This window comes from Phyllobates terribilis, unplaced genomic scaffold (assembly GCF_046119375.1).
Source record: "Phyllobates terribilis strain yellow unplaced genomic scaffold, ASM4611937v1 Scaffold_40__1_contigs__length_11209783, whole genome shotgun sequence".
Classification (NCBI taxonomy): Eukaryota; Metazoa; Chordata; class Amphibia; order Anura; family Dendrobatidae; genus Phyllobates; species Phyllobates terribilis.
The window spans coordinates 5473150-5495954 of record NW_027362800.1 but is presented as its reverse complement, the minus strand read 5'-3'; the positions used below and the strand labels follow the sequence as shown (position 1 = coordinate 5495954).

At 45.1% G+C, this 22805-nt stretch overlaps 17 non-coding genes across 17 annotated transcripts; all 17 read left to right on the top strand.

Annotated features, from left to right (window-relative positions):
- Positions 1-859: 859 nt before the first annotated feature.
- Positions 860-1050, top strand: LOC141187991 (U2 spliceosomal RNA). Its single transcript, XR_012262125.1, has one exon. It is a non-coding gene; the product is annotated as a U2 spliceosomal RNA (small nuclear RNA).
- Positions 1051-2171: 1121 nt separating this feature from the next.
- LOC141187990 (U2 spliceosomal RNA) lies at positions 2172-2362 on the top strand. Its single transcript, XR_012262124.1, has one exon. It is a non-coding gene; the product is annotated as a U2 spliceosomal RNA (small nuclear RNA).
- Positions 2363-3482: 1120 nt separating this feature from the next.
- Positions 3483-3673, top strand: LOC141184447 (U2 spliceosomal RNA). The gene has a single exon (XR_012259201.1). It is a non-coding gene; the product is annotated as a U2 spliceosomal RNA (small nuclear RNA).
- Positions 3674-4792: 1119 nt separating this feature from the next.
- LOC141187989 (U2 spliceosomal RNA) lies at positions 4793-4983 on the top strand. Its single transcript, XR_012262123.1, has one exon. It is a non-coding gene; the product is annotated as a U2 spliceosomal RNA (small nuclear RNA).
- Positions 4984-6102: 1119 nt separating this feature from the next.
- On the top strand, positions 6103-6293 carry LOC141187987 (U2 spliceosomal RNA). Its single transcript, XR_012262121.1, has one exon. It is a non-coding gene; the product is annotated as a U2 spliceosomal RNA (small nuclear RNA).
- Positions 6294-7417: 1124 nt separating this feature from the next.
- Positions 7418-7608, top strand: LOC141187986 (U2 spliceosomal RNA). Its single transcript, XR_012262120.1, has one exon. It is a non-coding gene; the product is annotated as a U2 spliceosomal RNA (small nuclear RNA).
- A 1120-nt stretch (positions 7609-8728) lies between these two features.
- On the top strand, positions 8729-8919 carry LOC141187985 (U2 spliceosomal RNA). Its single transcript, XR_012262119.1, has one exon. It is a non-coding gene; the product is annotated as a U2 spliceosomal RNA (small nuclear RNA).
- Positions 8920-10039: 1120 nt separating this feature from the next.
- LOC141187984 (U2 spliceosomal RNA) lies at positions 10040-10230 on the top strand. Its single transcript, XR_012262118.1, has one exon. It is a non-coding gene; the product is annotated as a U2 spliceosomal RNA (small nuclear RNA).
- Positions 10231-11350: 1120 nt separating this feature from the next.
- Positions 11351-11541, top strand: LOC141187983 (U2 spliceosomal RNA). The gene has a single exon (XR_012262117.1). It is a non-coding gene; the product is annotated as a U2 spliceosomal RNA (small nuclear RNA).
- A 1120-nt stretch (positions 11542-12661) lies between these two features.
- LOC141185291 (U2 spliceosomal RNA) lies at positions 12662-12852 on the top strand. The gene has a single exon (XR_012259967.1). It is a non-coding gene; the product is annotated as a U2 spliceosomal RNA (small nuclear RNA).
- A 1120-nt stretch (positions 12853-13972) lies between these two features.
- On the top strand, positions 13973-14163 carry LOC141184825 (U2 spliceosomal RNA). The gene has a single exon (XR_012259544.1). It is a non-coding gene; the product is annotated as a U2 spliceosomal RNA (small nuclear RNA).
- Positions 14164-15278: 1115 nt separating this feature from the next.
- Positions 15279-15469, top strand: LOC141191224 (U2 spliceosomal RNA). The gene has a single exon (XR_012265223.1). It is a non-coding gene; the product is annotated as a U2 spliceosomal RNA (small nuclear RNA).
- Positions 15470-16590: 1121 nt separating this feature from the next.
- On the top strand, positions 16591-16781 carry LOC141187982 (U2 spliceosomal RNA). Its single transcript, XR_012262116.1, has one exon. It is a non-coding gene; the product is annotated as a U2 spliceosomal RNA (small nuclear RNA).
- A 1119-nt stretch (positions 16782-17900) lies between these two features.
- On the top strand, positions 17901-18091 carry LOC141191223 (U2 spliceosomal RNA). The gene has a single exon (XR_012265222.1). It is a non-coding gene; the product is annotated as a U2 spliceosomal RNA (small nuclear RNA).
- A 1121-nt stretch (positions 18092-19212) lies between these two features.
- Positions 19213-19403, top strand: LOC141187980 (U2 spliceosomal RNA). Its single transcript, XR_012262115.1, has one exon. It is a non-coding gene; the product is annotated as a U2 spliceosomal RNA (small nuclear RNA).
- Positions 19404-20521: 1118 nt separating this feature from the next.
- LOC141187979 (U2 spliceosomal RNA) lies at positions 20522-20712 on the top strand. The gene has a single exon (XR_012262114.1). It is a non-coding gene; the product is annotated as a U2 spliceosomal RNA (small nuclear RNA).
- A 1120-nt stretch (positions 20713-21832) lies between these two features.
- On the top strand, positions 21833-22023 carry LOC141187978 (U2 spliceosomal RNA). The gene has a single exon (XR_012262113.1). It is a non-coding gene; the product is annotated as a U2 spliceosomal RNA (small nuclear RNA).
- The last annotated feature ends 782 nt before the right edge of the window (positions 22024-22805 follow it).

Genomic DNA, 22805 nt, shown 5'->3' with positions numbered 1-22805 from the left:
AGACATATTAGGCAAGCATTTTGGAGCTTTCACCTAAATAACTACAGGTGGTGAGATAAGCTGCACAATATAATTGACCTTTCAGTATATTGTTGCACACACACCATCTATTTAGCAAATGCCCTTGTTATCAACAGCAGCCTTTTAAACTCACCTGAGCTAACAGGTATGTGAGCTGGTTACTCTGCTGCGCTTAAAATTTCTTTTTTGGTTTGCTACAATGCCTTTTCTGAAACGTTGTCTCCCTCTGCTGGAACACTGACTTCTTTCATTTAATGCCTGCAGACTATAAAAGAGAAACCAACCCAAAAAGTTTGGTTGATTAGTCTGTGGCATTCTTTTAAACTGTTGCTTATGGCGGTCTCTGTGAGCTTCTCAGTGACATTCAGCCATCCAGGTATCCCGCCTGCAGTAGACGGAATGTGGCAATGGAACGCTGGCTGCGCGTGTCATAATAGGCTCTGAGCCTTTATATACCTGCGCACAGCAGCAGCCACCTTCAGTCTGCTGCTGGACAGCCAGCAGCAGCAGCAGCAGGAGAGGTAATTAATCAGCAACCCTCCTGCTAAGGGTAGACAGCTGCTCGTTCCACCCCCCCCGCCTTAATTGGTTCTCCTCCCTTCCAACGGTGTTGAGGCGGGTGGGAACAGCCGGGGGTTGAGGGTACTGTGCTAAAAGAGGTGGAGTTATGCAGATCTAAAACGCGTGGATTGCAGCAGCAGCAAGCCGAAAAGTGCAGGCATGTGAGGGATCTAGAGGTTGACAGCATGTCTTCTTAACGGGAGTCCAGGTGGCCATCTCCACAAATGGACTTTTCAGAATCCTTGGGTGGCACCGTAGTCGGAAACCAATTCTGGTTATCGCTTCTCGGCCTTTTGGCTAAGATCAAGTGTAGTATCTGTTCTTATCAGTTTAATATCTGATACGTCCCCTATCTGGGGACCATATATTAAATGGATTTTTAGAACAGGGAGATGGAAAAAGAGCTTGCTCTGTCCACTCCACGCATTGACCTGGTATTGCAGTATCTCCAGGACCGGTGCACCCCTTCTTTAATGCAGTTTCTAAAATCAGAAAGAATTGAATTCAATGCTTTTTGTTCATTTTGCTTGTTTGTCGGATTTCGGGATGGACTCTTTGGCTTTGCTTTTCTTCTCCTCATTGGATTTTTCATGTTAACAGTTGCAGAAGCCAGATGACAAGCTCATTTTGGTTCAACTTCAGCAACTGTGCATTGCATTGCCATGTAATGTAATGTAATGCAATGCTATCTATCTAGCTCTCCCTCTATACTTCCTTTTGGATAAGCAGACATATTAGGCAAGCATTTTGGAGCTTTCACCTAAATAACTACAGGTGGTGAGATAAGCTGCACAATATAATTGACCTTTCAGTATATTGTTGCACACACACCATCTATTTAGCAAATGCCCTTGTTATCAACAGCAGCCTTTTAAACTCACCTGAGCTAACAGGTATGTGAGCTGGTTACTCTGCTGCGCTTAAAATTTCTTTTTTGGTTTGCTACAATGCCTTTTCTGAAACGTTGTCTCCCTCTGCTGGAACACTGACTTCTTTCATTTAATGCCTGCAGACTATAAAAGAGAAACCAACCCAAAAAGTTTGGTTGATTAGTCTGTGGCATTCTTTTAAACTGTTGCTTATGGCGGTCTCTGTGAGCTTCTCAGTGACATTCAGCCATCCAGGTATCCCGCCTGCAGTAGACGGAATGTGGCAATGGAACGCTGGCTGCGCGTGTCATAATAGGCTCTGAGCCTTTATATACCTGCGCACAGCAGCAGCCACCTTCAGTCTGCTGCTGGACAGCCAGCAGCAGCAGCAGCAGGAGAGGTAATTAATCAGCAACCCTCCTGCTAAGGGTAGACAGCTGCTCGTTCCACCCCCCCCCCCGCATTAATTGGTTCTCCTCCCTTCCAACGGTGTTGAGGCGGGTGGGAACAGCCGGGGGTTGAGGGTACTGTGCTAAAAGAGGTGGAGTTATGCAGATCTAAAACGCGTGGATTGCAGCAGCAGCAAGCCGAAAAGTGCAGGCATGTGAGGGATCTAGAGGTTGACAGCATGTCTTCTTAACGGGAGTCCAGGTGGCCATCTCCACAAATGGACTTTTCAGAATCCTTGGGTGGCACCGTAGTCGGAAACCAATTCTGGTTATCGCTTCTCGGCCTTTTGGCTAAGATCAAGTGTAGTATCTGTTCTTATCAGTTTAATATCTGATACGTCCCCTATCTGGGGACCATATATTAAATGGATTTTTAGAACAGGGAGATGGAAAAAGAGCTTGCTCTGTCCACTCCACGCATTGACCTGGTATTGCAGTATCTCCAGGACCGGTGCACCCCTTCTTTAATGCAGTTTCTAAAATCAGAAAGAATTGAATTCAATGCTTTTTGTTCATTTTGCTTGTTTGTCGGATTTTGGGATGGACTCTTTGGCTTTGCTTTTCTTCTCCTCATTGGATTTTTCATGTTAAAAGTTGCAGAAGCCAGATGACAAGCTCATTTTGGTTCAACTTCAGCAACTGTGCATTGCATTGCCATGTAATGTAATGTAATGCAATGCTATCTATCTAGCTCTCCCTCTATACTTCCTTTTGGATAAACAGACATATTAGGCAAGCATTTTGGAGCTTTCACCTAAATAACTACAGGTGGTGAGAGAAGCTGCACAATATAATTGACCTTTCAGTATATTGTTGCACACACACCATCTATTTAGCAAATGCCCTTGTTATCAACAGCAGCCTTTTAAACTCACCTGAGCTAACAGGTATGTGAGCTGGTTACTCTGCTGCGCTTAAAATTTCTTTTTTGGTTTGCTACAATGCCTTTTCTGAAACGTTGTCTCCCTCTGCTGGAACACTGACTTCTTTCATTTAATGCCTGCAGACTATAAAAGAGAAACCAACCCAAAAAGTTTGATTGATTAGTCTGTGGCATTCTTTTAAACTGTTGCTTATGGCGGTCTCTGTGAGCTTCTCAGTGACATTCAGCCATCCAGGTATCCCGCCTGCAGTAGACGGAATGTGGCAATGGAACGCTGGCTGCGCGTGTCATAATAGGCTCTGAGCCTTTATATACCTGCGCACAGCAGCAGCCACCTTCAGTCTGCTGCTGGACAGCCAGCAGCAGCAGCAGCAGGAGAGGTAATTAATCAGCAACCCTCCTGCTAAGGGTAGACAGCTGCTCGTTCCACCCCCCCCCCGCCTTAATTGGTTCTCCTCCCTTCCAACGGTGTTGAGGCGGGTGGGAACAGCCGGGGGTTGAGGGTACTGTGCTAAAAGAGGTGGAGTTATGCAGATCTAAAACGCGTGGATTGCAGCAGCAGCAAGCCGAAAAGTGCAGGCATGTGAGGGATCTAGAGGTTGACAGCATGTCTTCTTAACGGGAGTCCAGGTGGCCATCTCCACAAATGGACTTTTCAGAATCCTTGGGTGGCACCGTAGTCGGAAACCAATTCTGGTTATCGCTTCTCGGCCTTTTGGCTAAGATCAAGTGTAGTATCTGTTCTTATCAGTTTAATATCTGATACGTCCCCTATCTGGGGATCATATATTAAATGGATTTTTAGAACAGGGAGATGGAAAAAGAGCTTGCTCTGTCCACTCCACGCATTGACCTGGTATTGCAGTATCTCCAGGACCGGTGCACCCCTTCTTTAATGCAGTTTCTAAAATCAGAAAGAATTGAATTCAATGCTTTTTGTTCATTTTGCTTGTTTGTCGGATTTTGGGATGGACTCTTTGGCTTTGCTTTTCTTCTCCTCATTGGATTTTTCATGTTAAAAGTTGCAGAAGCCAGATGACAAGCTCATTTTGGTTCAACTTCAGCAACTGTGCATTGCATTGCCATGTAATGTAATGTAATGCAATGCTATCTATCTAGCTCTCCCTCTATACTTCCTTTTGGATAAACAAACATATTAGGCAAGCATTTTGGAGCTTTCACCTAAATAACTACAGGTGGTGAGAGAAGCTGCACAATATAATTGACCTTTCAGTATATTGTTGCACACACACCATCTATTTAGCAAATTCCCTTGTTATCAACAGCAGCCTTTTAAACTCACCTGAGCTAACAGGTATGTGAGCTGGTTACTCTGCTGCGCTTAAAATTTCTTTTTTGGTTTGCTACAATGCCTTTTCTGAAACGTTGTCTCCCTCTGCTGGAACACTGACTTCTTTCATTTAATGCCTGCAGACTATAAAAGAGAAACCAACCCAAAAAGTTTGGTTGATTAGTCTGTGGCATTCTTTTAAACTGTTGCTTATGGCGGTCTCTGTGAGCTTCTCAGTGACATTCAGCCATCCAGGTATCCCGCCTGCAGTAGACGGAATGTGGCAATGGAACGCTGGCTGCGCGTGTCATAATAGGCTCTGAGCCTTTATATACCTGCGCACAGCAGCAGCCACCTTCAGTCTGCTGCTGGACAGCCAGCAGCAGCAGCAGCAGGAGAGGTAATTAATCAGCAACCCTCCTGCTAAGGGTAGACAGCTGCTCGTTCCACCCCCCCCCGCATTAATTGGTTCTCCTCCCTTCCAACGGTGTTGAGGCGGGTGGGAACAGTCGGGGGTTGAGGGTACTGTGCTAAAAGATGTGGAGTTATGCAGATCTAAAACGCGTGGATTGCAGCAGCAGCAAGCCGAAAAGTGCAGGCATGTGAGGGATCTAAAGGTTGACAGCATGTCTTCTTAACGGGAGTCCAGGTGGCCATCTCCACAAATGGACTTTTCAGAATCCTTGGGTGGCACCGTAGTCGGAAACCAATTCTGGTTATCGCTTCTCGGCCTTTTGGCTAAGATCAAGTGTAGTATCTGTTCTTATCAGTTTAATATCTGATACGTCCCCTATCTGGGGACCATATATTAAATGGATTTTTAGAACAGGGAGATGGAAAAAGAGCTTGCTCTGTCCACTCCACGCATTGACCTGGTATTGCAGTATCTCCAGGACCGGTGCACCCCTTCTTTAATGCAGTTTCTAAAATCAGAAAGAATTGAATTCAATGCTTTTTGTTCATTTTGCTTGTTTGTCGGATTTTGGGATGGACTCTTTGGCTTTGCTTTTCTTCTCCTCATTGGATTTTTCATGTTAAAAGTTGCAGAAGCCAGATTACAAGCTCATTTTGGTTCAACTTCAGCAACTGTGCATTGCATTGCCATGTAATGTAATGTAATGCAATGCTATCTATCTAGCTCTCCCTCTATACTTCCTTTTGGATAAACAGACATATTAGGCAAGCATTTTGGAGCTTTCACCTAAATAACTACAGGTGGTGAGAGAAGCTGCACAATATAATTGACCTTTCAGTATATTGTTGCACACACACCATCTATTTAGCAAATGCCCTTGTTATCAACAGCAGCCTTTTAAACTCACCTGAGCTAACAGGTATGTGAGCTGGTTACTCTGCTGCGCTTAAAATTTCTTTTTTGGTTTGCTACAATGCCTTTTCTGAAACGTTGTCTCCCTCTGCTGGAACACTGACTTCTTTCATTTAATGCCTGCAGACTATAAAAGAGAAACCAACCCAAAAAGTTTGGTTGATTAGTCTGTGGCATTCTTTTAAACTGTTGCTTATGGCGGTCTCTGTGAGCTTCTCAGTGACATTCAGCCATCCAGGTATCCCGCCTGCAGTAGACGGAATGTGGCAATGGAACGCTGGCTGCGCGTGTCATAATAGGCTCTGAGCCTTTATATACCTGCGCACAGCAGCAGCCACCTTCAGTCTGCTGCTGGACAGCCAGCAGCAGCAGCAGGAGAGGTAATTAATCAGCAACCCTCCTGCTAAGGGTAGACAGCTGCTCGTTCCACCCCCCCCCCCCGCCTTAATTGGTTCTCCTCCCTTCCAACGGTGTTGAGGCGGGTGGGAACAGCCGGGGGTTGAGGGTACTGTGCTAAAAGAGGTGGAGTTATGCAGATCTAAAACGCGTGGATTGCAGCAGCAGCAAGCCGAAAAGTGCAGGCATGTGAGGGATCTAGAGGTTGACAGCATGTCTTCTTAACGGGAGTCCAGGTGGCCATCTCCACAAATGGACTTTTCAGAATCCTTGGGTGGCACCGTAGTCGGAAACCAATTCTGGTTATCGCTTCTCGGCCTTTTGGCTAAGATCAAGTGTAGTATCTGTTCTTATCAGTTTAATATCTGATACGTCCCCTATCTGGGGACCATATATTAAATGGATTTTTAGAACAGGGAGATGGAAAAAGAGCTTGCTCTGTCCACTCCACGCATTGACCTGGTATTGCAGTATCTCCAGGACCGGTGCACCCCTTCTTTAATGCAGTTTCTAAAATCAGAAAGAATTGAATTCAATGCTTTTTGTTCATTTTGCTTGTTTGTCGGATTTTGGGATGGACTCTTTGGCTTTGCTTTTCTTCTCCTCATTGGATTTTTCATGTTAAAAGTTGCAGAAGCCAGATGACAAGCTCATTTTGGTTCAACTTCAGCAACTGTGCATTGCATTGCCATGTAATGTAATGTAATGCAATGCTATCTATCTAGCTCTCCCTCTATACTTCCTTTTGGATAAACAGACATATTAGGCAAGCATTTTGGAGCTTTCACCTAAATAACTACAGGTGGTGAGATAAGCTGCACAATATAATTGACCTTTCAGTATATTGTTGCACACACACCATCTATTTAGCAAATGCCCTTGTTATCAACAGCAGCCTTTTAAACTCACCTGAGCTAACAGGTATGTGAGCTGGTTACTCTGCTGCGCTTAAAATTTCTTTTTTGGTTTGCTACAATGCCTTTTCTGAAATGTTGTCTCCCTCTGCTGGAACACTGACTTCTTTCATTTAATGCCTGCAGACTATAAAAGAGAAACCAACCCAAAAAGTTTGGTTGATTAGTCTGTGGCATTCTTTTAAACTGTTGCTTATGGCGGTCTCTGTGAGCTTCTCAGTGACATTCAGCCATCCAGGTATCCCGCCTGCAGTAGACGGAATGTGGCAATGGAACGCTGGCTGCGCGTGTCATAATAGGCTCTGAGCCTTTATATACCTGCGCACAGCAGCAGCCACCTTCAGTCTGCTGCTGGACAGCCAGCAGCAGCAGCAGCAGGAGAGGTAATTAATCAGCAACCCTCCTGCTAAGGGTAGACAGCTGCTCGTTCCACCCCCCCCCCCCCCGCCTTAATTGGTTCTCCTCCCTTCCAACGGTGTTGAGGCGGGTGGGAACAGCCGGGGGTTGAGGGTACTGTGCTAAAAGAGGTGGAGTTATGCAGATCTAAAACGCGTGGATTGCAGCAGCAGCAAGCCGAAAAGTGCAGGCATGTGAGGGATCTAGAGGTTGACAGCATGTCTTCTTAACGGGAGTCCAGGTGGCCATCTCCACAAATGGACTTTTCAGAATCCTTGGGTGGCACCGTAGTCGGAAACCAATTCTGGTTATCGCTTCTCGGCCTTTTGGCTAAGATCAAGTGTAGTATCTGTTCTTATCAGTTTAATATCTGATACGTCCCCTATCTGGGGACCATATATTAAATGGATTTTTAGAACAGGGAGATGGAAAAAGAGCTTGCTCTGTCCACTCCACGCATTGACCTGGTATTGCAGTATCTCCAGGACCGGTGCACCCCTTCTTTAATGCAGTTTCTAAAATCAGAAAGAATTGAATTCAATGCTTTTTGTTCATTTTGCTTGTTTGTCGGATTTTGGGATGGACTCTTTGGCTTTGCTTTTCTTCTCCTCATTGGATTTTTCATGTTAAAAGTTGCAGAAGCCAGATGACAAGCTCATTTTGGTTCAACTTCAGCAACTGTGCATTGCATTGCCATGTAATGTAATGTAATGCAATGCTATCTATCTAGCTCTCCCTCTATACTTCCTTTTGGATAAACAGACATATTAGGCAAGCATTTTGGAGCTTTCACCTAAATAACTACAGGTGGTGAGATAAGCTGCACAATATAATTGACCTTTCAGTATATTGTTGCACACACACCATCTATTTAGCAAATGCCCTTGTTATCAACAGCAGCCTTTTAAACTCACCTGAGCTAACAGGTATGTGAGCTGGTTACTCTGCTGCGCTTAAAATTTCTTTTTTGGTTTGCTACAATGCCTTTTCTGAAACGTTGTCTCCCTCTGCTGGAACACTGACTTCTTTCATTTAATGCCTGCAGACTATAAAAGAGAAACCAACCCAAAAAGTTTGGTTGATTAGTCTGTGGCATTCTTTTAAACTGTTGCTTATGGCGGTCTCTGTGAGCTTCTCAGTGACATTCAGCCATCCAGGTATCCCGCCTGCAGTAGACGGAATGTGGCAATGGAACGCTGGCTGCGCGTGTCATAATAGGCTCTGAGCCTTTATATACCTGCGCACAGCAGCAGCCACCTTCAGTCTGCTGCTGGACAGCCAGCAGCAGCAGCAGCAGGAGAGGTAATTAATCAGCAACCCTCCTGCTAAGGGTAGACAGCTGCTCGTTCCACCCCCCCCCCGCCTTAATTGGTTCTCCTCCCTTCCAACGGTGTTGAGGCGGGTGGGAACAGCCGGGGGTTGAGGGTACTGTGCTAAAAGAGGTGGAGTTATGCAGATCTAAAACGCGTGGATTGCAGCAGCAGCAAGCCGAAAAGTGCAGGCATGTGAGGGATCTAGAGGTTGACAGCATGTCTTCTTAACGGGAGTCCAGGTGGCCATCTCCACAAATGGACTTTTCAGAATCCTTGGGTGGCACCGTAGTCGGAAACCAATTCTGGTTATCGCTTCTCGGCCTTTTGGCTAAGATCAAGTGTAGTATCTGTTCTTATCAGTTTAATATCTGATACGTCCCCTATCTGGGGACCATATATTAAATGGATTTTTAGAACAGGGAGATGGAAAAAGAGCTTGCTCTGTCCACTCCACGCATTGACCTGGTATTGCAGTATCTCCAGGACCGGTGCACCCCTTCTTTAATGCAGTTTCTAAAATCAGAAAGAATTGAATTCAATGCTTTTTGTTCATTTTGCTTGTTTGTCGGATTTTGGGATGGACTCTTTGGCTTTGCTTTTCTTCTCCTCATTGGATTTTTCATGTTAAAAGTTGCAGAAGCCAGATGACAAGCTCATTTTGGTTCAACTTCAGCAACTGTGCATTGCATTGCCATGTAATGTAATGTAATGCAATGCTATCTATCTAGCTCTCCCTTTGTACTTCCTTTTGGATAAACAGACATATTAGGCAAGCATTTTGGAGCTTTCACCTAAATAACTACAGGTGGTGAGATAAGCTGCACAATATAATTGACCTTTCAGTATATTGTTGCACACACACCATCTATTTAGCAAATGCCCTTGTTATCAACAGCAGCCTTTTAAACTCACCTGAGCTAACAGGTATGTGAGCTGGTTACTCTGCTGCGCTTAAAATTTCTTTTTTGGTTTGCTACAATGCCTTTTCTGAAACGTTGTCTCCCTCTGCTGGAACACTGACTTCTTTCATTTAATGCCTGCAGACTATAAAAGAGAAACCAACCCAAAAAGTTTGGTTGATTAGTCTGTGGCATTCTTTTAAACTGTTGCTTATGGCGGTCTCTGTGAGCTTCTCAGTGACATTCAGCCATCCAGGTATCCCGCCTGCAGTAGACGGAATGTGGCAATGGAACGCTGGCTGCGCGTGTCATAATAGGCTCTGAGCCTTTATATACCTGCGCACAGCAGCAGCCACCTTCAGTCTGCTGCTGGACAGCCAGCAGCAGCAGCAGCAGGAGAGGTAATTAATCAGCAACCCTCCTGCTAAGGGTAGACAGCTGCTCGTTCCACCCCCCCCCCGCCTTAATTGGTTCTCCTCCCTTCCAACGGTGTTGAGGCGGGTGGGAACAGCCGGGGGTTGAGGGTACTGTGCTAAAAGAGGTGGAGTTATGCAGATCTAAAACGCGTGGATTGCAGCAGCAGCAAGCCGAAAAGTGCAGGCATGTGAGGGATCTAGAGGTTGACAGCATGTCTTCTTAACGGGAGTCCAGGTGGCCATCTCCACAAATGGACTTTTCAGAATCCTTGGGTGGCACCGTAGTCGGAAACCAATTCTGGTTATCGCTTCTCGGCCTTTTGGCTAAGATCAAGTGTAGTATCTGTTCTTATCAGTTTAATATCTGATACGTCCCCTATCTGGGGACCATATATTAAATGGATTTTTAGAACAGGGAGATGGAAAAAGAGCTTGCTCTGTCCACTCCACGCATTGACCTGGTATTGCAGTATCTCCAGGACCGGTGCACCCCTTCTTTAATGCAGTTTCTAAAATCAGAAAGAATTGAATTCAATGCTTTTTGTTCATTTTGCTTGTTTGTCGGATTTTGGGATGGACTCTTTGGCTTTGCTTTTCTTCTCCTCATTGGATTTTTCATGTTAAAAGTTGCAGAAGCCAGATGACAAGCTCATTTTGGTTCAACTTCAGCAACTGTGCATTGCATTGCCATGTAATGTAATGTAATGCAATGCTATCTATCTAGCTCTCCCCCTATACTTCCTTTTGGATAAACAGACATATTAGGCAAGCATTTTGGAGCTTTCACCTAAATAACTACAGGTGGTGAGATAAGCTGCACAATATAATTGACCTTTCAGTATATTGTTGCACACACACCATCTATTTAGCAAATGCCCTTGTTATCAACAGCAGCCTTTTAAACTCACCTGAGCTAACAGGTATGTGAGCTGGTTACTCTGCTGCGCTTAAAATTTCTTTTTTGGTTTGCTACAATGCCTTTTCTGAAACGTTGTCTCCCTCTGCTGGAACACTGACTTCTTTCATTTAATGCCTGCAGACTATAAAAGAGAAACCAACCCAAAAAGTTTGGTTGATTAGTCTGTGGCATTCTTTTAAACTGTTGCTTATGGCGGTCTCTGTGAGCTTCTCAGTGACATTCAGCCATCCAGGTATCCCGCCTGCAGTAGACGGAATGTGGCAATGGAACGCTGGCTGCGCGTGTCATAATAGGCTCTGAGCCTTTATATACCTGCGCACAGCAGCAGCCACCTTCAGTCTGCTGCTGGACAGCCAGCAGCAGCAGCAGCAGGAGAGGTAATTAATCAGCAACCCTCCTGCTAAGGGTAGACAGCTGCTCGTTCCACCCCCCCCCCGCCTTAATTGGTTCTCCTCCCTTCCAACGGTGTTGAGGCGGGTGGGAACAGCCGGGGGTTGAGGGTACTGTGCTAAAAGAGGTGGAGTTATGCAGATCTAAAACGCGTGAATTGCAGCAGCAGCAAGCCGAAAAGTGCAGGCATGTGAGGGATCTAGAGGTTGACAGCATGTCTTCTTAACGGGAGTCCAGGTGGCCATCTCCACAAATGGACTTTTCAGAATCCTTGGGTGGCACCGTAGTCGGAAACCAATTCTGGTTATCGCTTCTCGGCCTTTTGGCTAAGATCAAGTGTAGTATCTGTTCTTATCAGTTTAATATCTGATACGTCCCCTATCTGGGGACCATATATTAAATGGATTTTTAGAACAGGGAGATGGAAAAAGAGCTTGCTCTGTCCACTCCACGCATTGACCTGGTATTGCAGTATCTCCAGGACCGGTGCACCCCTTCTTTAATGCAGTTTCTAAAATCAGAAAGAATTGAATTCAATGCTTTTTGTTCATTTTGCTTGTTTGTCGGATTTTGGGATGGACTCTTTGGCTTTGCTTTTCTTCTCCTCATTGGATTTTTCATGTTAAAAGTTGCAGAAGCCAGATGACAAGCTCATTTTGGTTCAACTTCAGCAACTGTGCATTGCATTGCCATGTAATGTAATGTAATGCAATGCTATCTATCTAGCTCTCCCCCTATACTTCCTTTTGGATAAACAGACATATTAGGCAAGCATTTTGGAGCTTTCACCTAAATAACTACAGGTGGTGAGATAAGCTGCACAATATAATTGACCTTTCAGTATATTGTTGCACACACACCATCTATTTAGCAAATGCCCTTGTTATCAACAGCAGCCTTTTAAACTCACCTGAGCTAACAGGTATGTGAGCTGGTTACTCTGCTGCGCTTAAAATTTCTTTTTTGGTTTGCTACAATGCCTTTTCTGAAACGTTGTCTCCCTCTGCTGGAACACTGACTTCTTTCATTTAATGCCTGCAGACTATAAAAGAGAAACCAACCCAAAAAGTTTGGTTGATTAGTCTGTGGCATTCTTTTAAACTGTTGCTTATGGCGGTCTCTGTGAGCTTCTCAGTGACATTCAGCCATCCAGGTATCCCGCCTGCAGTAGACGGAATGTGGCAATGGAACGCTGGCTGCGCGTGTCATAATAGGCTCTGAGCCTTTATATACCTGCGCACAGCAGCAGCCACCTTCAGTCTGCTGCTGGACAGCCAGCAGCAGCAGCAGCAGGAGAAGTAATTAATCAGCAACCCTCCTGCTAAGGGTAGACAGCTGCTCGTTCCACCCCCCCCCCGCCTTAATTGGTTCTCCTCCCTTCCAACGGTGTTGAGGCGGGTGGGAACAGCCGGGGGTTGAGGGTACTGTGCTAAAAGAGGTGGAGTTATGCAGATCTAAAACGCGTGGATTGCAGCAGCAGCAAGCCGAAAAGTGCAGGCATGTGAGGGATCTAGAGGTTGACAGCATGTCTTCTTAACGGGAGTCCAGGTGGCCATCTCCACAAATGGACTTTTCAGAATCCTTGGGTGGCACCGTATTCGGAAACCAATTCTGGTTATCGCTTCTCGGCCTTTTGGCAAAGATCAAGTGTAGTATCTGTTCTTATCAGTTTAATATCTGATACGTCCCCTATCTGGGGACCATATATTAAATGGATTTTTAGAACAGGGAGATGGAAAAAGAGCTTGCTCTGTCCACTCCACGCATTGACCTGGTATTGCAGTATCTCCAGGACCGGTGCACCCCTTCTTTAATGCAGTTTCTAAAATCAGAAAGAATTGAATTCAATGCTTTTTGTTCATTTTGCTTGTTTGTCGGATTTTGGGATGGACTCTTTGGCTTTGCTTTTCTTCTCCTCATTGGATTTTTCATGTTAAAAGTTGCAGAAGCCAGATGACAAGCTCATTTTGGTTCAACTTCAGCAACTGTGCATTGCATTGCCATGTAATGTAATGTAATGCAATGCTATCTATCTAGCTCTCCCTCTATACTTCCTTTTGGATAAACAGACATATTAGGCAAGCATTTTGGAGCTTTCAACTAAATAACTACAGGTGGTGAGATAAGCTGCACAATATAATTGACCTTTCAGTATATTGTTGCACACACACCATCTATTTAGCAAATGCCCTTGTTATCAACAGCAGCCTTTTAAACTCACCTGAGCTAACAGGTATGTGAGCTGGTTACTCTGCTGCGCTTAAAATTTCTTTTTTGGTTTGCTACAATGCCTTTTCTGAAACGTTGTCTCCCTCTGCTGGAACACTGACTTCTTTCATTTAATGCCTGCAGACTATAAAAGAGAAACCAACCCAAAAAGTTTGGTTGATTAGTCTGTGGCATTCTTTTAAACTGTTGCTTATGGCGGTCTCTGTGAGCTTCTCAGTGACATTCAGCCATCCAGGTATCCCGCCTGCAGTAGACGGAATGTGGCAATGGAACGCTGGCTGCACGTGTCATAATAGGCTCTGAGCCTTTATATACCTGCGCACAGCAGCAGCCACCTTCAGTCTGCTGCTGGACAGCCAGCAGCAGCAGCAGCAGGAGAGGTAATTAATCAGCAACCCTCCTGCTAAGGGTAGACAGCTGCTCGTTCCACCCCCCCCCCCGCCTAATTGGTTCTCCTCCCTTCCAACGGTGTTGAGGCGGGTGGGAACAGCCGGGGGTTGAGGGTACTGTGCTAAAAGAGGTGGAGTTATGCAGATCTAAAACGCGTGGATTGCAGCAGCAGCAAGCCGAAAAGTGCAGGCATGTGAGGGATCTAGAGGTTGACAGCATGTCTTCTTAACGGGAGTCCAGGTGGCCATCTCCACAAATGGACTTTTCAGAATCCTTGGGTGGCACCGTAGTCGGAAACCAATTCTGGTTATCGCTTCTCGGCCTTTTGGCTAAGATCAAGTGTAGTATCTGTTCTTATCAGTTTAATATCTGATACGTCCCCTATCTGGGGACCATATATTAAATGGATTTTTAGAACAGGGAGATGGAAAAAGAGCTTGCTCTGTCCACTCCACGCATTGACCTGGTATTGCAGTATCTCCAAGACCGGTGCACCCCTTCTTTAATGCAGTTTCTAAAATCAGAAAGAATTGAATTCAATGCTTTTTGTTCATTTTGCTTGTTTGTCGGATTTTGGGATGGACTCTTTGGCTTTGCTTTTCTTCTCCTCATTGGATTTTTCATGTTAAAAGTTGCAGAAGCCAGATGACAAGCTCATTTTGGTTCAACTTCAGCAACTGTGCATTGCATTGCCATGTAATGTAATGCAATGCTATCTATCTAGCTCTCCCTCTATACTTCCTTTTGGATAAACAGACATATTAGGCAAGCATTTTGGAGCTTTCACCTAAATAACTACAGGTGGTGAGATAAGCTGCACAATATAATTGACCTTTCAGTATATTGTTGCACACACACCATCTATTTAGCAAATGCCCTTGTTATCAACAGCAGCCTTTTAAACTCACCTGAGCTAACAGGTATGTGAGCTGGTTACTCTGCTGCGCTTAAAATTTCTTTTTTGGTTTGCTACAATGCCTTTTCTGAAACGTTGTCTCCCTCTGCTGGAACACTGACTTCTTTCATTTAATGCCTGCAGACTATAAAAGAGAAACCAACCCAAAAAGTTTGGTTGATTAGTCTGTGGCATTCTTTTAAACTGTTGCTTATGGCGGTCTCTGTGAGCTTCTCAGTGACATTCAGCCATCCAGGTATCCCGCCTGCAGTAGACGGAATGTGGCAATGGAACGCTGGCTGCGCGTGTCATAATAGGCTCTGAGCCTTTATATACCTGCGCACAGCAGCAGCCACCTTCAGTCTGCTGCTGGACAGCCAGCAGCAGCAGCAGCAGGAGAGGTAATTAATCAGCAACCCTCCTGCTAAGGGTAGACAGCTGCTCGTTCCACCCCCCCCCCGCCTTAATTGGTTCTCCTCCCTTCCAACGGTGTTGAGGCGGGTGGGAACAGCCGGGGGTTGAGGGTACTGTGCTAAAAGAGGTGGAGTTATGCAGATCTAAAACGCGTGGATTGCAGCAGCAGCAAGCCGAAAAGTGCAGGCATGTGAGGGATCTAGAGGTTGACAGCATGTCTTCTTAACGGGAGTCCAGGTGGCCATCTCCACAAATGGACTTTTCAGAATCCTTGGGTGGCACCGTAGTCGGAAACCAATTCTGGTTATCGCTTCTCGGCCTTTTGGCTAAGATCAAGTGTAGTATCTGTTCTTATCAGTTTAATATCTGATACGTCCCCTATCTGGGGACCATATATTAAATGGATTTTTAGAGCAGGGAGATGGAAAAAGAGCTTGCTCTGTCCACTCCACGCATTGACCTGGTATTGCAGTATCTCCAGGACCGGTGCACCCCTTCTTTAATGCAGTTTCTAAAATCAGAAAGAATTGAATTCAATGCTTTTTGTTCATTTTGCTTGTTTGTCGGATTTTGGGATGGACTCTTTGGCTTTGCTTTTCTTCTCCTCATTGGATTTTTCATGTTAAAAGTTGCAGAAGCCAGATGACAAGCTCATTTTGGTTCAACTTCAGCAACTGTGCATTGCATTGCCATGTAATGTAATGTAATGCAATGCTATCTATCTAGCTCTCCCTCTATACTTCCTTTTGGATAAACAGACATATTAGGCAAGCATTTTGGAGCTTTCACCTAAATAACTACAGGTGGTGAGATAAGCTGCACAATATAATTGACCTTTCAGTATATTGTTGCACACACACCATCTATTTAGCAAATGCCCTTGTTATCAACAGCAGCCTTTTAAACTCACCTGAGCTAACAGGTATGTGAGCTGGTTACTCTGCTGCGCTTAAAATTTCTTTTTTGGTTTGCTACAATGCCTTTTCTGAAACGTTGTCTCCCTCTGCTGGAACACTGACTTCTTTCATTTAATGCCTGCAGACTATAAAAGAGAAACCAACCCAAAAAGTTTGGTTGATTAGTCTGTGGCATTCTTTTAAACTGTTGCTTATGGCGGTCTCTGTGAGCTTCTCAGTGACATTCAGCCATCCAGGTATCCCGCCTGCAGTAGACGGAATGTGGCAATGGAACGCTGGCTGCGCGTGTCATAATAGGCTCTGAGCCTTTATATACCTGCGCACAGCAGCAGCCACCTTCAGTCTGCTGCTGGACAGCCAGCAGCAGCAGCAGCAGGAGAGGTAATTAATCAGCAACCCTCCTGCTAAGGGTAGACAGCTGCTCGTTCCACCCCCACCCCCGCCTTAATTGGTTCTCCTCCCTTCCAACGGTGTTGAGGCGGGTGGGAACAGCCGGGGGTTGAGGGTACTGTGCTAAAAGAGGTGGAGTTATGCAGATCTAAAACGCGTGGATTGCAGCAGCAGCAAGCCGAAAAGTGCAGGCATGTGAGGGATCTAGAGGTTGACAGCATGTCTTCTTAACGGGAGTCCAGGTGGCCATCTCCACAAATGGACTTTTCAGAATCCTTGGGTGGCACCGTAGTCGGAAACCAATTCTGGTTATCGCTTCTCGGCCTTTTGGCTAAGATCAAGTGTAGTATCTGTTCTTATCAGTTTAATATCTGATACGTCCCCTATCTGGGGACCATATATTAAATGGATTTTTAGAACAGGGAGATGGAAAAAGAGCTTGCTCTGTCCACTCCACGCATTGACCTGGTATTGCAGTATCTCCAGGACCGGTGCACCCCTTCTTTAATGCAGTTTCTAAAATCAGAAAGAATTGAATTCAATGCTTTTTGTTCATTTTGCTTGTTTGTCGGATTTTGGGATGGACTCTTTGGCTTTGCTTTTCTTCTCCTCATTGGATTTTTCATGTTAAAAGTTGCAGAAGCCAGATGACAAGCTCATTTTGGTTCAACTTCAGCAACTGTGCATTGCATTGCCATGTAATGTAATGTAATGCAATGCTATCTATCTAGCTCTCCCTCTATACTTCCTTTTGGATAAACAGACATATTAGGCAAGCATTTTGGAGCTTTCACCTAAATAACTACAGGTGGTGAGATAAGCTGCACAATATAATTGACCTTTCAGTATATTGTTGCACACACACCATCTATTTAGCAAATGCCCTTGTTATCAACAGCAGCCTTTTAAACTCACCTGAGCTAACAGGTATGTGAGCTGGTTACTCTGCTGCGCTTAAAATTTCTTTTTTGGTTTGCTACAATGCCTTTTCTGAAACGTTGTCTCCCTCTGCTGGAACACTGACTTCTTTCATTTAATGCCTGCAGACTATAAAAGAGAAACCAACCCAAAAAGTTTGGTTGATTAGTCTGTGGCATTCTTTTAAACTGTTGCTTATGGCGGTCTCTGTGAGCTTCTCAGTGACATTCAGCCATCCAGGTATCCCGCCTGCAGTAGACGGAATGTGGCAATGGAACGCTGGCTGCGCGTGTCATAATAGGCTCTGAGCCTTTATATACCTGCGCACAGCAGCAGCCACCTTCAGTCTGCTGCTGGACAGCCAGCAGCAGCAGCAGCAGGAGAGGTAATTAATCAGCAACCCTCCTGCTAAGGGTAGACAGCTGCTCGTTCCACCCCCCCCCGCCTTAATTGGTTCTCCTCCCTTCCAACGGTGTTGAGGCGGGTGGGAACAGCCGGGGGTTGAGGGTACTGTGCTAAAAGAGGTGGAGTTATGCAGATCTAAAACGCGTGGATTGCAGCAGCAGCAAGCCGAAAAGTGCAGGCATGTGAGGGATCTAGAGGTTGACAGCATGTCTTCTTAACGGGAGTCCAGGTGGCCATCTCCACAAATGGACTTTTCAGAATCCTTGGGTGGCACCGTAGTCGGAAACCAATTCTGGTTATCGCTTCTCGGCCTTTTGGCTAAGATCAAGTGTAGTATCTGTTCTTATCAGTTTAATATCTGATACGTCCCCTATCTGGGGACCATATATTAAATGGATTTTTAGAGCAGGGAGATGGAAAAAGAGCTTGCTCTGTCCACTCCACGCATTGACCTGGTATTGCAGTATCTCCAGGACCGGTGCACCCCTTCTTTAATGCAGTTTCTAAAATCAGAAAGAATTGAATTCAATGCTTTTTGTTCATTTTGCTTGTTTGTCGGATTTTGGGATGGACTCTTTGGCTTTGCTTTTCTTCTCCTCATTGGATTTTTCATGTTAAAAGTTGCAGAAGCCAGATGACAAGCTCATTTTGGTTCAACTTCAGCAACTGTGCATTGCATTGCCATGTAATGTAATGTAATGCAATGCTATCTATCTAGCTCTCCCTCTATACTTCCTTTTGGATAAACAGACATATTAGGCAAGCATTTTGGAGCTTTCACCTAAATAACTACAGGTGGTGAGATAAGCTGCACAATATAATTGACCTTTCAGTATATTGTTGCACACACACCATCTATTTAGCAAATGCCCTTGTTATCAACAGCAGCCTTTTAAACTCACCTGAGCTAACAGGTATGTGAGCTGGTTACTCTGCTGCGCTTAAAATTTCTTTTTTGGTTTGCTACAATGCCTTTTCTGAAACGTTGTCTCCCTCTGCTGGAACACTGACTTCTTTCATTTAATGCCTGCAGACTATAAAAGAGAAACCAACCCAAAAAGTTTGGTTGATTAGTCTGTGGCATTCTTTTAAACTGTTGCTTATGGCGGTCTCTGTGAGCTTCTCAGTGACATTCAGCCATCCAGGTATCCCGCCTGCAGTAGACGGAATGTGGCAATGGAACGCTGGCTGCGCGTGTCATAATAGGCTCTGAGCCTTTATATACCTGCGCACAGCAGCAGCCACCTTCAGTCTGCTGCTGGACAGCCAGCAGCAGCAGCAGCAGGAGAGGTAATTAATCAGCAACCCTCCTGCTAAGGGTAGACAGCTGCTCGTTCCACCCCCACCCCCGCCTTAATTGGTTCTCCTCCCTTCCAACGGTGTTGAGGCGGGTGGGAACAGCCGGGGGTTGAGGGTACTGTGCTAAAAGAGGTGGAGTTATGCAGATCTAAAACGCGTGGATTGCAGCAGCAGCAAGCCGAAAAGTGCAGGCATGTGAGGGATCTAGAGGTTGACAGCATGTCTTCTTAACGGGAGTCCAGGTGGCCATCTCCACAAATGGACTTTTCAGAATCCTTGGGTGGCACCGTAGTCGGAAACCAATTCTGGTTATCGCTTCTCGGCCTTTTGGCTAAGATCAAGTGTAGTATCTGTTCTTATCAGTTTAATATCTGATACGTCCCCTATCTGGGGACCATATATTAAATGGATTTTTAGAACAGGGAGATGGAAAAAGAGCTTGCTCTGTCCACTCCACGCATTGACCTGGTATTGCAGTATCTCCAGGACCGGTGCACCCCTTCTTTAATGCAGTTTCTAAAATCAGAAAGAATTGAATTCAATGCTTTTTGTTCATTTTGCTTGTTTGTCGGATTTTGGGATGGACTCTTTGGCTTTGCTTTTCTTCTCCTCATTGGATTTTTCATGTTAAAAGTTGCAGAAGCCAGATGACAAGCTCATTTTGGTTCAACTTCAGCAACTGTGCATTGCATTGCCATGTAATGTAATGTAATGCAATGCTATCTATCTAGCTCTCCCTCTATACTTCCTTTTGGATAAACAGACATATTAGGCAAGCATTTTGGAGCTTTCACCTAAATAACTACAGGTGGTGAGATAAGCTGCACAATATAATTGACCTTTCAGTATATTGTTGCACACACACCATCTATTTAGCAAATGCCCTTGTTATCAACAGCAGCCTTTTAAACTCACCTGAGCTAACAGGTATGTGAGCTGGTTACTCTGCTGCGCTTAAAATTTCTTTTTTGGTTTGCTACAATGCCTTTTCTGAAACGTTGTCTCCCTCTGCTGGAACACTGACTTCTTTCATTTAATGCCTGCAGACTATAAAAGAGAAACCAACCCAAAAAGTTTGGTTGATTAGTCTGTGGCATTCTTTTAAACTGTTGCTTATGGCGGTCTCTGTGAGCTTCTCAGTGACATTCAGCCATCCAGGTATCCCGCCTGCAGTAGACGGAATGTGGCAATGGAACGCTGGCTGCGCGTGTCATAATAGGCTCTGAGCCTTTATATACCTCGCACAGCAGCAGCCACCTTCAGTCTGCTGCTGGACAGCCAGCAGCAGCAGCAGCAGGAGAGGTAATTAATCAGCAACCCTCCTGCTAAGGGTAGACAGCTGCTCGTTCCACCCCCCCCCGCCTTAATTGGTTCTCCTCCCTTCCAACGGTGTTGAGGCGGGTGGGAACAGCCGGGGGTTGAGGGTACTGTGCTAAAAGAGGTGGAGTTATGCAGATCTAAAACGCGTGGATTGCAGCAGCAGCAAGCCGAAAAGTGCAGGCATGTGAGGGATCTAGAGGTTGACAGCATGTCTTCTTAACGGGAGTCCAGGTGGCCATCTCCACAAATGGACTTTTCAGAATCCTTGGGTGGCACCGTAGTCGGAAACCATTTCTGGTTATCGCTTCTCGGCCTTTTGGCTAAGATCAAGTGTAGTATCTGTTCTTATCAGTTTAATATCTGATACGTCCCCTATCTGGGGACCATATATTAAATGGATTTTTAGAACAGGGAGATGGAAAAAGAGCTTGCTCTGTCCACTCCACGCATTGACCTGGTATTGCAGTATCTCCAGGACCGGTGCACCCCTTCTTTAATGCAGTTTCTAAAATCAGAAAGAATTGAATTCAATGCTTTTTGTTCATTTTGCTTGTTTGTCGGATTTTGGGATGGACTCTTTGGCTTTGCTTTTCTTCTCCTCATTGGATTTTTCATGTTAAAAGTTGCAGAAGCCAGATGACAAGCTCATTTTGGTTCAACTTCAGCAACTGTGCATTGCATTGCCATGTAATGTAATGTAATGCAATGCTATCTATCTAGCTCTCCCTCTATACTTCCTTTTGGATAAACAGACATATTAGGCAAGCATTTTGGAGCTTTCACCTAAATAACTACAGGTGGTGAGATAAGCTGCACAATATAATTGACCTTTCAGTATATTGTTGCACACACACCATCTATTTAGCAAATGCCCTTGTTATCAACAGCAGCCTTTTAAACTCACCTGAGCTAACAGGTATGTGAGCTGGTTACTCTGCTGCGCTTAAAATTTCTTTTTTGGTTTGCTACAATGCCTTTTCTGAAACGTTGTCTCCCTCTGCTGGAACACTGACTTCTTTCATTTAATGCCTGCAGACTATAAAAGAGAAACCAACCCAAAAAGTTTGGTTGATTAGTCTGTGGCATTCTTTTAAACTGTTGCTTATGGCGGTCTCTGTGAGCTTCTCAGTGACATTCAGCCATCCAGGTATCCCGCCTGCAGTAGACGGAATGTGGCAATAGAACGCTGGCTGCGCGTGTCATAATAGGCTCTGAGCCTTTATATACCTGCGCACAGCAGCAGCCACCTTCAGTCTGCTGCTGGACAGCCAGCAGCAGCAGCAGCAGGAGAGGTAATTAATCAGCAACCCTCCTGCTAAGGGTAGACAGCTGCTCGTTCCACCCCCCCCCCGCCTTAATTGGTTCTCCTCCCTTCCAACGGTGTTGAGCCGGGTGGGAACAGCCGGGGGTTGAGGGTACTGTGCTAAAAGAGGTGGAGTTATGCAGATCTAAAACGCGTGGATAGCAGCAGCAGCAAGCCGAAAAGTGCAGGCATGTGAGGGATCTAGAGGTTGACAGCATGTCTTCTTAACGGGAGTCCAGGTGGCCATCTCCACAAATGGACTTTTCAGAATCCTTGGGTGGCACCGTAGTCGGAAACCAATTCTGGTTATCGCTTCTCGGCCTTTTGGCTAAGATCAAGTGTAGTATCTGTTCTTATCAGTTTAATATCTGATACGTCCCCTATCTGGGGACCATATATTAAATGGATTTTTAGAACAGGGAGATGGAAAAAGAGCTTGCTCTGTCCACTCCACGCATTGACCTGGTATTGCAGTATCTCCAGGACCGGTGCACCCCTTCTTTAATGCAGTTTCTAAAATCAGAAAGAATTGAATTCAATGCTTTTTGTTCATTTTGCTTGTTTGTCGGATTTTGGGATGGACTCTTTGGCTTTGCTTTTCTTCTCCTCATTGGATTTTTCATGTTAAAAGTTGCAGAAGCCAGATGACAAGCTCATTTTGGTTCAACTTCAGCAACTGTGCATTGCATTGCCATGTAATGTAATGTAATGCAATGCTATCTATCTAGCTCTCCCTCTATACTTCCTTTTGGATAAACAGACATATTAGGCAAGCATTTTGGAGCTTTCACCTAAATAACTACAGGTGGTGAGATAAGCTGCACAATATAATTGACCTTTCAGTATATTGTTGCACACACACCATCTATTTAGCAAATGCCCTTGTTATCAACAGCAGCCTTTTAAACTCACCTGAGCTAACAGGTATGTGAGCTGGTTACTCTGCTGCGCTTAAAATTTCTTTTTTGGTTTGCTACAATGCCTTTTCTGAAACGTTGTCTCCCTCTGCTGGAACACTGACTTCTTTCATTTAATGCCTGCAGACTATAAAAGAGAAACCAACCCAAAAAGTTTGGTTGATTAGTCTGTGGCATTCTTTTAAACTGTTGCTTATGGCGGTCTCTGTGAGCTTCTCAGTGACATTCAGCCATCCAGGTATCCCGCCTGCAGTAGACGGAATGTGGCAATGGAACGCTGGCTGCGCGTGTCATAATAGGCTCTGAGCCTTTATATACCTGCGCACAGCAGCAGCCACCTTCAGTCTGCTGCTGGACAGCCAGC